The following is a 13732-nucleotide window of genomic DNA, read 5'->3' as shown; positions in this document are numbered from 1 at the left end:
CTTCCATATAATTAATATTATTCTTTTCATACTTAATGAATTATTAATTAAATCATCCACTGTCTGGAAACTATTGCGTCCATGTAATAATATTCTTTGAATGTTTAAAAAAACTCATTAATATCCATTGGCCTCCTAAAATCACTCTGTCTAATTGTATAGTAGTATCCAGAAACAACCAATTCCACCTTGCCATTCATAATCTTCCATCGGTATTCCTATGAATAGGAATGAGATTCTTAAGATCTCCCTCCATTGGTAGAGGACAGGAAGGGGCTTCCAACACAGGGCCTATGTTGCCGTGTTGGCCTATGGCTTTCCTGGTAGCCCGCCAGCCTTCAGCGAACCCAGGTTACCGACATTTTTCAAATGTGTCATTCAGACACAGGATGGTCACCTTGCAAAGCAAACAAATGTAAAACTGGCAACCATCTGCAAGTTGCCTTTTTTTATTTCTGTGTCGCATTATTATTTTTTTCCTGTCAGCCTCTGGGGCCCAGAAACCCAAGTTCGGCTGTGGGTCCAGTGGCTGCACCCCAGCCTAGAATGATCAAAGCTGAGGCAGAATTGCCACGACCTGAGTTCAAGCTCTGTGCTTGACAAAATAAAAATAAATAAATAGGTACATATATTCATACATTAAAAACAGTTAAAATATTATGAGGCTCCTTGGCTTGAAATTCATGCCCTTTATTCTGCCAGGCCTGGGAGTTGAACTCAGGGTCTGGGTAAATCTGCAGCACTGTGGGGGATGGGGAAGTTCACTGTGCTGGAAGACAAGAAATCCAGGCCTGTTCCTAGGGCCTGAATTCAATTCCTAGCACTTAAAAGAATAATATACTTATACATTTTAAACAGATGATTTATATTTACATACACATATTTACTGCATATTAAGGTTAGTGTATTCATTTTATTTTGTGTTTTATTAATTTTTTTATGTTTTTAGTGAGCATGATTATATATACCATTTTTTGCATCCTATTACATAAGACAAAAATTTCCCTATGTATTCTAGATCATTCCTGAGACCCAGGACTTTCACTGATAAGGAAAACAAGTGGGACAATTATTGTGTCCACCAGGATTAAGTTTTTGGCAGTTCTGTGACTTGAACTCATGAATTCACTTCATGAATGGTTAAATGTTAGCAGAGTAGTCTGATGCAAGTGAAGTTGGCAGGCAAAATTGAGGACCTGAGATCAAGCCCTAGGAATGGCCAATATATAAACAGATAGATGTTTAGATTGCAGTGTGTGTGTGCATTTTTGTGTGTATTTACATATGTATATGCATCCATAAATATATACAGACAGATATACATTTATGTAGATTCTAGTGTATAACCCTATATAAAGAGTGATGTCTATATCTTATTTTTAATATATTCTTTTACTACCAATTATTCGGTCTAAAATTATGCCTCTATTAATTAATCACGGTAGAACAGTTAATGAAGAATTAATCAATGACCTATATTTATTACATACAATCTTATACTAGAATGACTAACTAATTAGTAATTCAATTAGTACATTTCAAACATTTTATTAGTGTTCCAATACGTAGGAACAAGTTTCCTAGATCTTCGGCCGTGTGTAGGTGCAGTCCCAGGATCGAACTCAGGGCCTACATATCTGGGTTGGACTCAGGCTTTACTGATACCCTTCCAGCTTTTGTCATGTAAGGTCACATACAATTAAAAGACTAGTCATTGAGACCAAGGAGGGTAACAGTGCTGAGGAAACAAATGTAAAACTGTTGTGTGAAACTTCCTGGGTTTTTCCTCCTCCATTTTTGTTGGTTTGATGTACTTTTGCCAGTGCTGGGAGTTGAACTCGGGTCCTAGGTTCCCTGGATCATCTGTGGGTATAGAAGCTGCATCCCAGGCTATCATAATCATGGTTTAAGACACAATAAAATGGTTCGTTGAGTAAAAGGAGCTCAGGGAAAATGTCTAGGCTAACAGTTCAAGCCTCAGAACCTGCTACAAAAAAGCCATTAACTCCATGTATCTGAGTATGTATGCATGCATTTGTATCAGTGAACATCCAGAGGTTCTATGAAGAAAGGCACCCAGCTAGGAAATTTGCTTTGAATAGAATGGTTTCATAGCACAGACAGTGCTTTCTAAACAGTGCATATTCCGGGGTTACCCTCAATGTTCCCAGAGTAGCCTGAGGGGTTCTCCATACCCCAGGCTGCTGGAGGAACTCTGCTTCATTGTTGGAACAGGCAGACAAAAGGCCTCACTGCTGTACAGCTGTGTAACAAACAATTCATCCAGGCCAATTACTGAGAATGAGTGTGGGCAGGCTCTGAAGGTCAGGAGAAAAAGGCCTCTTTTTACCCCAAGCTCTCTCTCTCCCCAGTGCTCTGTTTTGACAGGAAAACTTCATTTGTGCCACATCCCGGGGCAGCCAAGTTCCCTGCACTCATCCTGTCTTTATAAGACTATGTTTCAATGTTGAAACAAACTGCTACCATTAATTCAAGAGTGCTCCTGGTAGACAATTAGGGAGCTATACCTAATGAAATGATTCATTATTGGCAATGATGCCTCCGTGTGTGTGTGTGTGTGTGTGTGTGTGTGTGTGCATATACCAGTCCTGGTGCTTGAACTCAGGACCTAACCACTGTATCTGAGTTTCTCCTGTACAAGGACAGCACTCTACCACTTGAGCCACAGTGCCATTTCAGGGATGTGGACCATTTCTATGGATGTGGTACTGAGGATTCAAACCCAGCGTTTCACACATGCAAAGCAGTCTACCCCTAGGAAAAATTCCCAGCACTCCACTTCAGGTTTCTTTCTTTCTTTTCTTGTAAGTTGGAGGAGTTGAAGTTTGGGCCTGAGTGCTGTCTCTCATCTCTTCAGCTCAAATCTAGCGCTCTAGCACTTGAGCTACAGGGCCCCTTCAGGCTTTCTGGTGGTTTTAGGAGATAACCATCTCAAGGAATTTCCTGCCCAGGCTGGCTTTGGACCATGATCTGAAATTGCTTTGAACCAAGATCTTCAGCTTCCTGAGCAGACAGGATGATAGACCTCAGCTAAAGACACCTAAGCCCTGACACTTTGCTGCAAGGAGGTCCTTGGCTCAGCATGGTAGAACTTTAGCCATGAGCCCAAGAAGAAATTCAGCACCTAGGCTGTGAGTTCAAGGTTCATGATGGTGAAAATTAAACCAAAACAATTGTCTGCAGGAGACGTCACTAGAGCTAAATATATACATAAATTTGGCCCTGCTTTGGGGACATATCTGAGCCTCAACTTACTCATCTGCACAATCATCTTACTTGTGTAGCTCTTATAAGGACCAGATGAAAGAATACAACTCATGAAGGACTCAGCACATAGCACCCTGTGAATGACTCAGCACACAGTACCCCATGAATGATCCAGCACCCCGTGAAAGACTCAGGACCGAGCACCCCAGGAAGGTTTCATCACATAGCTGTATAGTATAAACTGTCTTTAGATTTAAGGTGCTTTCATCAGTATCACCACTCTTTCACATACACATCACAAACCACACAAGTTAACATCTTACGGTTTAGAGGGGTGTTTTTTTGTGGGGAGTATCATCAGCCTCGGGGATTTATTTCACTCACAGGTTGGAGGTACTGTCCGAAGGTCTTTTCCTCAAGGCTAGAGAGCTACCATTTTGAGGCACAGCTCAGAGTCTTGCAGACTTCCTGTCAGGGCTGAGTTTTCAACCCACCAGTGTCTGATCTCATCCCCCAAGCAGCAAGGGGTGAGCCAGCATCATCTGGTTCCATGGTGCTGGGTTGCAGCTGTTGACCTCTGGCTAAGTTATGTTAGGTGGCATCCATTGGCTTCAGACTCGCAGCTTGCTCTGTGATGAGGTATTTGAAATCCTGGCCTTCTATACTTGCAGTCAGAATATTCTAACTTGTTTTTGGTGCCAGTCCTGGGGCCTGAGTAAGGGCTTAAACACAATCCTTAAGCTTTCATGCTCAACAGCAGTGCTCCACTTCTTGAATGACAGCACTACTTGCTGTTAATTCTGTGCATGTGATATGGTGGAATGGATCCCAGGGCTTCATACATACTAGGCGAGCATTCTACCACAGAGCCCCAGGAATGTCAAGTGTAGAAATAGATATGTAGATTGTTACACACACACACACACACACACACACACACACACACACACACACGTATATACACATACATATATAAGTACATATATAATGTATGTATAAAACAAGACAGGGATGTCTGTATATTAATTAATTATATATACTATATTACTACGAATTATCAATAAATTATTCCTTCCTTTATGTAAGTATTATGGTTGAATACATAATAAAGTATTAATTGAAAATTAGTCAATATACTATAATTATTGTGTATAATTTTATAATATAATCATACACTACTAATGTAATTATTACTTTGCAACATTCCATTTGTATGGATATATATCAAAATGCATTTCTTAGGATCTCCTGCCATTCATAGGTGGCAGTCTTGGGATTCACACCCAGGGCTAGGTTGCTGATTTTGGCTATGGCTTCCCTGATAGCCCACCAAACTTCAGCAGGGCAAGGTCACGTACACTTTCCAGGCCCTGTCATTTAGAACCAAAATGGTTGCAATCCAAAGGAAAAAAAAAACATATAAAACTGCCTTCTGGAACTTCCCAGTTTTATCCTTCTCCTTTGTTTTCAGTTTGGGGGCCAGAACTTTGGGTCTGGGTGCTGTTCCTCAACTCTTCAGCTCAAGGCTATCTCTCTACCAGTTGAGCCATAAGACTACTTCCAGGTTTTTCTGCTTATATGGTGCTGAGGAATCTAACCCAGGGCCTTATATATGCAAGGCAAGCACTGTTTACTGAGCCATCTTCCTAGCACTTCTACTTTTTTTTTTGATGGTCCCAATGTTTGAACTCAGGTCCTAGGATCTCAGGATGGGCTGTGGGTCCAGAGGCTGCACAGCAGCCTAGGATGATCAAAACTGAAACAGAGTTGCACGAGCTGAGTTCAAGCCCCAGACATGGCCAAAAAATTATTAAGGCCCTGGCTTGGAATTTGCACTGTTTTTCTGGCAGGCCTGGGGTTTGAACTCAGGTTCTGGGTAACTCTGTGGTACTATGGGGGAGAGTAAGCTCACCGTCGTTGAAGACAAGAATTTCAGCAAGAATTTTAGGGCCCAATTTCAAGCCCCAGTACTGAAAAAAATAATATCTATATATGAGATCTATTTATGTGCATGGGTTCAAAACTTATGACATTTATTACCCTTGTTTTTATTTTATTTAGTAATAATACATATATAGCATCTATTTCATTTGTTACATCTTATCACATGGATCTATTTGCATATAGATTATACATCATACTGAGACCCAGGACTTTCACAGACAAGGAAAAAAATGTGTCAAAATTGGCTTCTGACACCACATATAAAATTTTGGCCATGCTGGGATTTGAACTCACAGCCCACAATGCCCAATTCATGAAAGGGTCAGTTGTAGAACAAAAGCCTTTGGCAAACTGAGCTTCCAGCCAGTTCTGAGGACCTGGGAACAAGCCATAGTAGTGGCTGATAGAGAGAGATAGAGATAGAGATATATCTCTATCTATCTATTTATTTCTACAGAGATATAGATATATCTCTATCTATCTATCTATCTATCTATATCTCTAGAGAGATATAGATACATATCTCTACAGAGATATAGATAGATAGAGAGACAGATAGACAGATAGATAGATAGATAGATAGATAGATAGATAGATAGATAGATAGATAGACGGATAGCTCTAGATGCATGAAACAAGAGAGAGATGTCTGTATACTATGAAATTTCATATACGATATTATTACTGATTACTGGGAATTAAATTATTCCTTCCTTTTTTAAGGATCATGATTGAATACATAATAAAGTATTAATTGAAAATTATTCATTGTATTATAAATGTTGTGAATAATTTTATAATATAATCAAACACTAACTACTAATTTAGTTGTTACTTTTATAACATCCCATTTGTATAGATGTACATGGGAATGGGTTTTTAGAATCTCTGCCATTCATTAGTGGCAATCCCAGGATTCGACCTCCAGACCTAAATTGCCAGTTTTGGCTATGGCTACTTTACTAGTCCGCCAAACATCAGCAATGCAAAGTCATGTACTCTTTCTTGCCTTGTCATTTACATCCAGGATGGTCACAATACAAAGGGAAAAAAAAGTAAAAAACCACCTCTTGAACTTCTCAGTTTTATGCTTCTCTTTTTTTTGCCAGCCTCAAGATTTGAACTAGGGTCCTAGGATCCAAGGGTGGGCTGTGGCAGAGATGCCAAGACCTGAATGCAAGCCCTGTGCTTGGCCAAAAAAATAATAATTATTATAAGGCCCTGATTTGGAATTTGCACCATTTTTCTGGCAGGCCTTTTATTTGAACTGAGGGTCTGGATAACTCTGTGACACTGTGGGTGAAGGGGAAAAGCTCACCGTCCTTGAAGACAAGAAATTCAGACTAGTTCTCAGGGCCTGAAATGAAGCCCAGCACTGGAAAAAGTAATATTAATATATGAGATCTATTTTCATGCATGGGTTTACTGCATATGATCTTTATTACCCTTGTTTATTTAGTATTATTACCCATATAATAGTTCTTTTATTACATCATATCACATAGGATATATTTGCATATGGATTATACATCATACTGAGACCCAGGACATTCAAAGAGAAGGAAAAAAGTGTCAAAATTGGCTTCTTACTGCACGAATAAATTTTTGGCGATGCTGGGATTTCAACTCAAGGCCTACAATGGCCAATCCATAAATGGGATCATAGTCTTAGCACATCAGCCTCTGGCAAACTGAGCTCCAGAAAGTTCTGATGACCTGTAATCAAGCCACAGGAGTGATCGTTCTCTCTCTCTCTCTCTCTCTCTCTATATATATATATATATAGAGAGAGAGAGAGAGAGAGATAGATAGATAGATAGATAGATAGATAGATATAGATATAGATAGATCTATATATGTCTCTATATATCTATAAATTTATAGATATATAGAGAAGATATATGGATATAGAGAGAGAGATATATCTATATCTCTCTATATATATCTATAGAGATATCTATAGAATATAGATATATATCTATATATAGAAAGAAACATAGATATATAGAGAGATAGATAGATAGATAGATAGATAGATATGTAGATATATATGCATACAGAGAGAGAGAGAATGTGAGGATATTAAATTATATATATGATAACCATTATTAGTTATTAAATTATGCCTCCATTTAATGAAGTATCGTGTTTGAATACTTATAAAAGCATTAATTAAAAATTAGTCAGTATCCTTCCATTAGGGGAATCATACAATGGTGCTAGAATGGAAGATATAAATCCAATAACTTTTCTGTGGCATTATAAAATAGAATCATGAATTTACTGCAAATTTAATTATTACTTTTATAACATTCCATTAGCATTCACATGAATATGAATGAGTTTTTCAGGATCTCCTTCCATTTGTGGGTGGCAGTCCTGGCTTTCGAACTCCAGGCCTGGTTAGTTTCTTTTGAATGAAAACCATTAGAATGACACCTTGAAGATTTCAGATTGTTAAAATTACAAAAAAGCACAAAAAGAAGAAAAGAAACGAAGGAGCCAGGGCTCCTGCCTGTAATCCTAGCTCCTCAGGAAGCTGAGATGTAGGGAATGACAATTTGAATTCAGCCGTGGCAGGAAAGCCTGAGACACTCTTATTTTTAAGAGATCACAGGGGAAAAAAAAAACATGAATGGGGCTGTGGCTCAAGGACAGAGTGCTACCATTGAGCAAAAGGAGCTCAGGGACAAGGCCTAGACTCATTGGACAAACCTGGAACTGCCTTCCCTGCCCCCCCCAAAAGGAGGCAATAACTCTATATCTCTGTGTATGGATGGATGATGTATGGATGACAGGCATTCAGCAGGTTGCCCATGCCCAGTCCCCCAACCTGGGTAAGCTGGAACAAGCCCTCAGAGAGTACTAAGTCTGAGCTGGAAGCTCGAACAAAGCATTCTTCTCTGCCATTTAATAACTGAAGTCTTATGTTCTGGCTGAGGTGTCCAATCAGGACACCTAGCAGCCAGCCACTGCCTCCAGGGAGATCACAGTACCTAGACTGTAGGAGTTGTCAACGTTTCTGGTTCCATATTCTCTATCCCTCTGTAGGATGTGAGCCTAGACCTCTAGGGCCTGGTGGCTATTACTCATTTATCATTCCTCATGGCTGAGTCACAGGCTGGTCCGAAATCTTGGCAAAGATATGAAATAGTCAACAATATATATGCCGAAAGGGATATGCCAATAAATCTCACCCTCATAATTCCCATTAGAAGGGAGCCTTGGGGTGCGAATGTGGCTTAGTGGTAGAGTGCTTACCTAGCACTCACTAAGCCATGGGTTCGATTGCTCAGTACCACAGAAAGAGAAAAAGCCAAAAGTGGCACTGTGGCTTAAGTGATAGCGGGCTAGCCTTGAGCAAAAGAAGCTCAGGAACATGCCCAGAACTTGAGTTCAAGCCCCAAGATTGGCAAAAAAATAAGTGAGCCTGATGAGACATATTCTTCTGGGAATCAGAGGAGGGCCGAGGTTATAGGTAAGAGGTAGGGTAGAGGGTAGGGGTTGGTGGTTAACCTCTGTAAGCTACTCAGGAGGCTGAGATCTGAGGATCCCAATTGCAAGCAGGAAAGTCTATATGAGACACTTTTCTCCAATTAAACACAAAAAGCCAGAAGTAGAGCTGTGGTTTAAGTACTAGAGTGCTAGCCTTGAGCACAAAAGCTCAGGGATAGGATAGCATCCAGGCCATGAAATCAAACCCTAGGACTGGCATGCACATGCACACACACACACACACACACACACACACACACACACACACACAAGATAGAGCATTTGCCAGTCAGCCTGCACAAGTTCCATCTCTAGCAACTCAATATGAAAAAAAAGTGGGAGAAGGGAAGTAAATACTTGCTCCAGGAGGTGATATAAGCAGTGCCAAAATTCCCCAGGAGTTCTAAGATGTGGATTCAGGGCAGAGGGCCTCAGGCAGAAGGTACAGCATGGGCAAAGGTCCTGAGGTGTAGAGCAGATGGTGTGGGTGGAATGAAGGTTCTGTGGCTTCAAGCAAGTATGGCAGGACATTCAAGGCTGAGTCACAGGTAGGGCAGAGGGTGGGGTCCCACAAAGGGGCCCAGGGTGAAGATTAGCTCGGCTTTTTACCAGGGACCCCATCCATTTCCTGTGGCTGGAATCTTATTTTTAACAGCTCCTGACCCTCAGACCTCCTTTGCATGTAGAAGGCAGGGCAAACGCAGGGAAGAATGCTTGCTTGACCCGTTGCAACAATGAGAAGTACAAGTTGTCATGTTTAAAACGAACTTTACAACTTTGGTGCGGGGGGGGGGGGGGGGGGGAAGGTTGGGTGGGGGGCCGAGGGGAGGCTGGTAAGGGATGGGAAGGGGAAACAAAGAAGGAGGCTGCAATGCTTGGTAAGAAATGTACTCATTATCTTGCCCATGTAATTTTAACCCCTCTGTACAGTATTTTCACAATAAAAAGAAAAGAAAAGCTTCTAGCCCAATGCCACCAGTGGCTCAACCCCTGTAAATCTTAGCTACTCAGGAGACTGAGATAGAGATCTTATGTGAAGCCAGCTCAGGGGAAGAAAGTTAGTGAGACTCTTCTTGCCAATGAACTACTAAAAGCCAGAAATGGAGCTGTGGCTCAAGTGGTAAAGTGTTAAGAGCCCAGAGCCCAGACCCTGAGTTCAAGCCCCAGTACTGGCACAGAAAAAGTAAAGAAAAGCTTTCAGGAGCTCCTACTTCACTGTGGTGAAAGACTAGTCCTCAGAAGACTGAGATGTGAGGACCACAGTTCAAAGCCAGCCCAAGCAGGAAAGTCCGGGAGACTCTGATCTCCAAGGAACCTCCATAAAACCGGAAGTGGCTCTTTAGCTCAAGTGGTAAGCTGAAGAGCTTAGGGACAATGCCCAGTCCCAGAGTTCAAGCCCCATGACCAACCCCTGGCCTGCTAGTACCTCTGTGGCTCTAGGCAGAGTACTTTCCAGTGGGCCCCTAAGGGTCTCCCAATGTCTAGGTGTCCTACGCGGCTTGAGAGCAGCCTGTTTGGAGGCCATTGTCTACAAAGCAAGACATAGTACCAGAGAAGGGTGGAGCCTTGGGGCATAGAGATAATCAGAATGGCATCTGTCATGCATGTAATGTGGATCTGAGAAGTAAATTGACGTCTCAGACCACAGTTCTGAGCCAGGAGGGGCAGAAGCTGCAAGATTTCATACCAGGTAATGCCCATTCATGCGGGTATCACAAGAGTGTGAATTTGTCAGGCACACCTTGGGCAAGTGTTTAGTTGGGCTCATGAAAGACTTGTAGGCTCAGGAATCCACAGCCGGCTGGCTGATGCTTGTAGCAGTAGCTGTCCCTAGAGTCCCAGGGCTCAGAGGCCTGCTTTTCTCACCAGTGCTCAGGGACACAGGAAGGTCTGCAATCGTGGGCTGACTACAAATGAGCATCCATAGTGCCCTCTCCTTGGTCCTGTGGCCCAGTGCACAAATGGAGGGACTGGTTCCATGGAACTTACTTCCATGGCCCAGACCCCTCAGCTCAAGAAGGATTTAGGGAGAAAACACTTGATATGCCTGTAGAGTTTACTGTGACAGTGCCTCAGGACTGCCCCCAGTTCTAGCTCAGCTCATCATTACCACCTTCCTGTATATGTTTGTGTGTGTGTGTGTGTGTGTGTGCGCGCGCGTGCGCGCGTGCGCGTGCACGCATAAGCACCTTGGTTCTAGGGCTTGATCTCAGGTCCTGGGCTCTGTCCCTCACATTTTTCATTCAGGGCTAGCACTCTTCCACTTAAGCCACAGCTTTTCTTCCAGCTTTTGGGTGGTTATTTGCAGAAGAGAGTCTCACAGTCTTTTCTAGCTGGGCTGCCTCTGAATGGCAATCCTCAGATCTCAGACTCCTGAGGAGCTAGGAGTATGAGAGCATGAGCTATTAGCATCTGGCCACACTTCCTTTCTTGGTTAAAACAGACTACCTCTCTCCAGCTGACACCCATCTACAGCTACCCCTCCTATCCCTGGCTTCAGATGAAACATAACCTCCTCCCTGAGGAAAAAGAATGGGATCAGGTTTGAGTTTTATGTTCTTCACAGTCAGACCCTGGTGGAAGCTGATGTGGAGGTCAGAGATCTAGGCCAGGGCAAGTAGACAGCTGTTAGAACAGAAGAGTGTAGGAAAAGATATCCATGCAGTTGGATGCCAGTGGCTCATGCCTATAATCCTAGCTATTCAAAGCTGAGACCTATGGATCAATCAAGATTCAAAGCTAGCCTGGGCAAACTCTTATCTCTAAAGAATCACGAAAAAGATGGGAAGCGGAGCTACCGTAGTTCAAGTAGTACAGCACCAACCTTGTGCAAACAAGCTAAAGATACCTAGGGTACCACCTAGGTTCTGAGTTCAAGCCCTGGCAAACACACACACACACCTCCTCTGGAGGTGGACAAAGATATGGATAGCTGAACTTGGGCTCCAAAGGAAAAGTGGAATATTTAGGTCTCTGACAATTTAAGACTCATTATAGATCCTGATAGGGGGCTAAAGGCAAGGTTACAATGGAGAAGCGGCACCATCTGAATTTAGGAATAGGCAGACAGGCACTCACCAAGTGGACAGAGAAAAATGAGGGAAAAATACACACACACACACACACACACACACACACACACACACACACACACACACACACACCAACGGGTAGCCCAACGCCTCAGCAGTCCTTGAGCACATGAATATTCCAACCCCCGGGAAGATGGCAATATTTTTCTCCGAACAACTGTAGACAAAACTCAGAGCCTCTCACACATCTGGAATGGCTCCTAACACAGCAGGGCATTTCCTACTGTACACACAGCTTTTTGTCAGAATTTGTTATTTTTTATTTCAGTTTTCTCAAGGCTAGCATTTTATTGCTTGTACCACAGCTCCATTTCTATCTTTTGCTGGTCACTTTCAAATCAGAATCTAATGGACTTTTTTTTCTTGGTCTGCTTTCAAACCACAATCCTCAGCTTTCATCTTTCTGATTAACTAGGATTAAAGACATAAGCCATCAGTGTGGCTTCTACTTTTTCCTCTATAGTTATCTAATGCAAATACTTAGATAGTAATGTAAAACTGAGAGTATAGAAGCAAGATGTACAGTGATGATACTGTCCTGTCAGAAATTCAAGTTAGTAATGTAAATTTCTTCATAAGACCATAAACAAAAAATACCATGATACAGTTTAAGAGAACTCACTATTGAACATATGAGCTTTAAGAGCTTTCTAATAGATCCATTATTTATTGTTACCTAACATTATTAAAACATATGAGGCATTAGTAAAATAGAAGTCCTATGCATGACTACATAAATTCCTTGTTTTTTTAAAGACACTTGTTTTCATCTAAAAAAGTAGGCCTGTCTATTGTCTTCATGTGATTTTGATGATTGAAGGTGCTTAGTGAGAAGGTGAAAATGTATTAGTAGTCCTAAACTATCAATTCTCATTTTTTCTTCTTGGAGAATATAATGATCAAAGCAATAGATCAGAATCAGCAAACAATAGTTCAGAATCATGCTTCCAGTGCAAGTGGATCACCAGTAAGAAATCCTCAATACCATTTTACACAAAGTTTTGTCACAGATACAATCTGCCTGCCTTCTCTAGCTGCTTTACTAGCTTGGACCTATTTCTTCATTGTACAGGAAAAGTGTCATTCAACTGATTTTAGTCAGATCTGTTACTAGAATTACCAAGGATTTAGATTCTTGTCTGTAATTTGGTCAAAGCTATATCTCTTTATGTAGGCTACTAAAAATGTATTTACTAATTTCAAGTAAATACATAAATTCTCTTTCAATCTTTTTTAAAAAATACAATTTTGTTTGCTCTATCAATTGATCAGAGGCATGGATTTTGTGGCTAGCTAGGTCATTGCACATGTGTATCTCTCTTCCTTTCTCTATTTCATGGTTCTCATAGATAATATGATTGCTCCATAACTATCCTAATTTATGTTGCTTTTATATTTTCGGTTGCATCATTTCACTTTTTGCTCTGCCATTTCCCAAATCATTTATATAGAAGGCATTATTTCATATTTTCTCATTCCTAGAATAAGCTGCACATGAAGACATCACTGGTCCTCATTTTCAGTCTGTACCTTTGAATATGGAGGAACATCTTTCCTCTGTTCTCCATCAATTCCCTACTCTCCAGTTAGAATAATTTCGAATAGTAAAATTAGAAAAAGAGAATCTAAATCATGGTGAAAAAAATATGCAGAAAATTCACCGGATATTTCTGACCAGTTCAACCAATGTGAACTGTTAGGGAAATACATGGAAACCTCATTCCCACTGGCTCTCAAAGTTTCTGCTTAGTGAATTCTTAGGAAGATGAGGAACAAGATGAAAAAGTAAGGAATAGTATCAATTGCAAGACAAAAAATGGAGAAGGATCCAAGTAAATTTCTTCATTGGGCTACTGAAAATATTCAGCTTACTACAGTGCGGAAACTACTTTTCAAAAAGGCCACTCATGTGAATAATAGGGGATGATGATGAGTATACGCCACTGCATCTGGAAACCGACAGTGGACACTTA

This window comes from Dipodomys spectabilis, unplaced genomic scaffold (genome assembly GCF_019054845.1).
Source record: "Dipodomys spectabilis isolate Male_0828 unplaced genomic scaffold, ASM1905484v1 ptg000057l, whole genome shotgun sequence".
Lineage (NCBI taxonomy): Eukaryota > Metazoa > Chordata > Mammalia > Rodentia > Heteromyidae > Dipodomys > Dipodomys spectabilis.
This window is presented reverse-complemented; position numbering follows the sequence as displayed.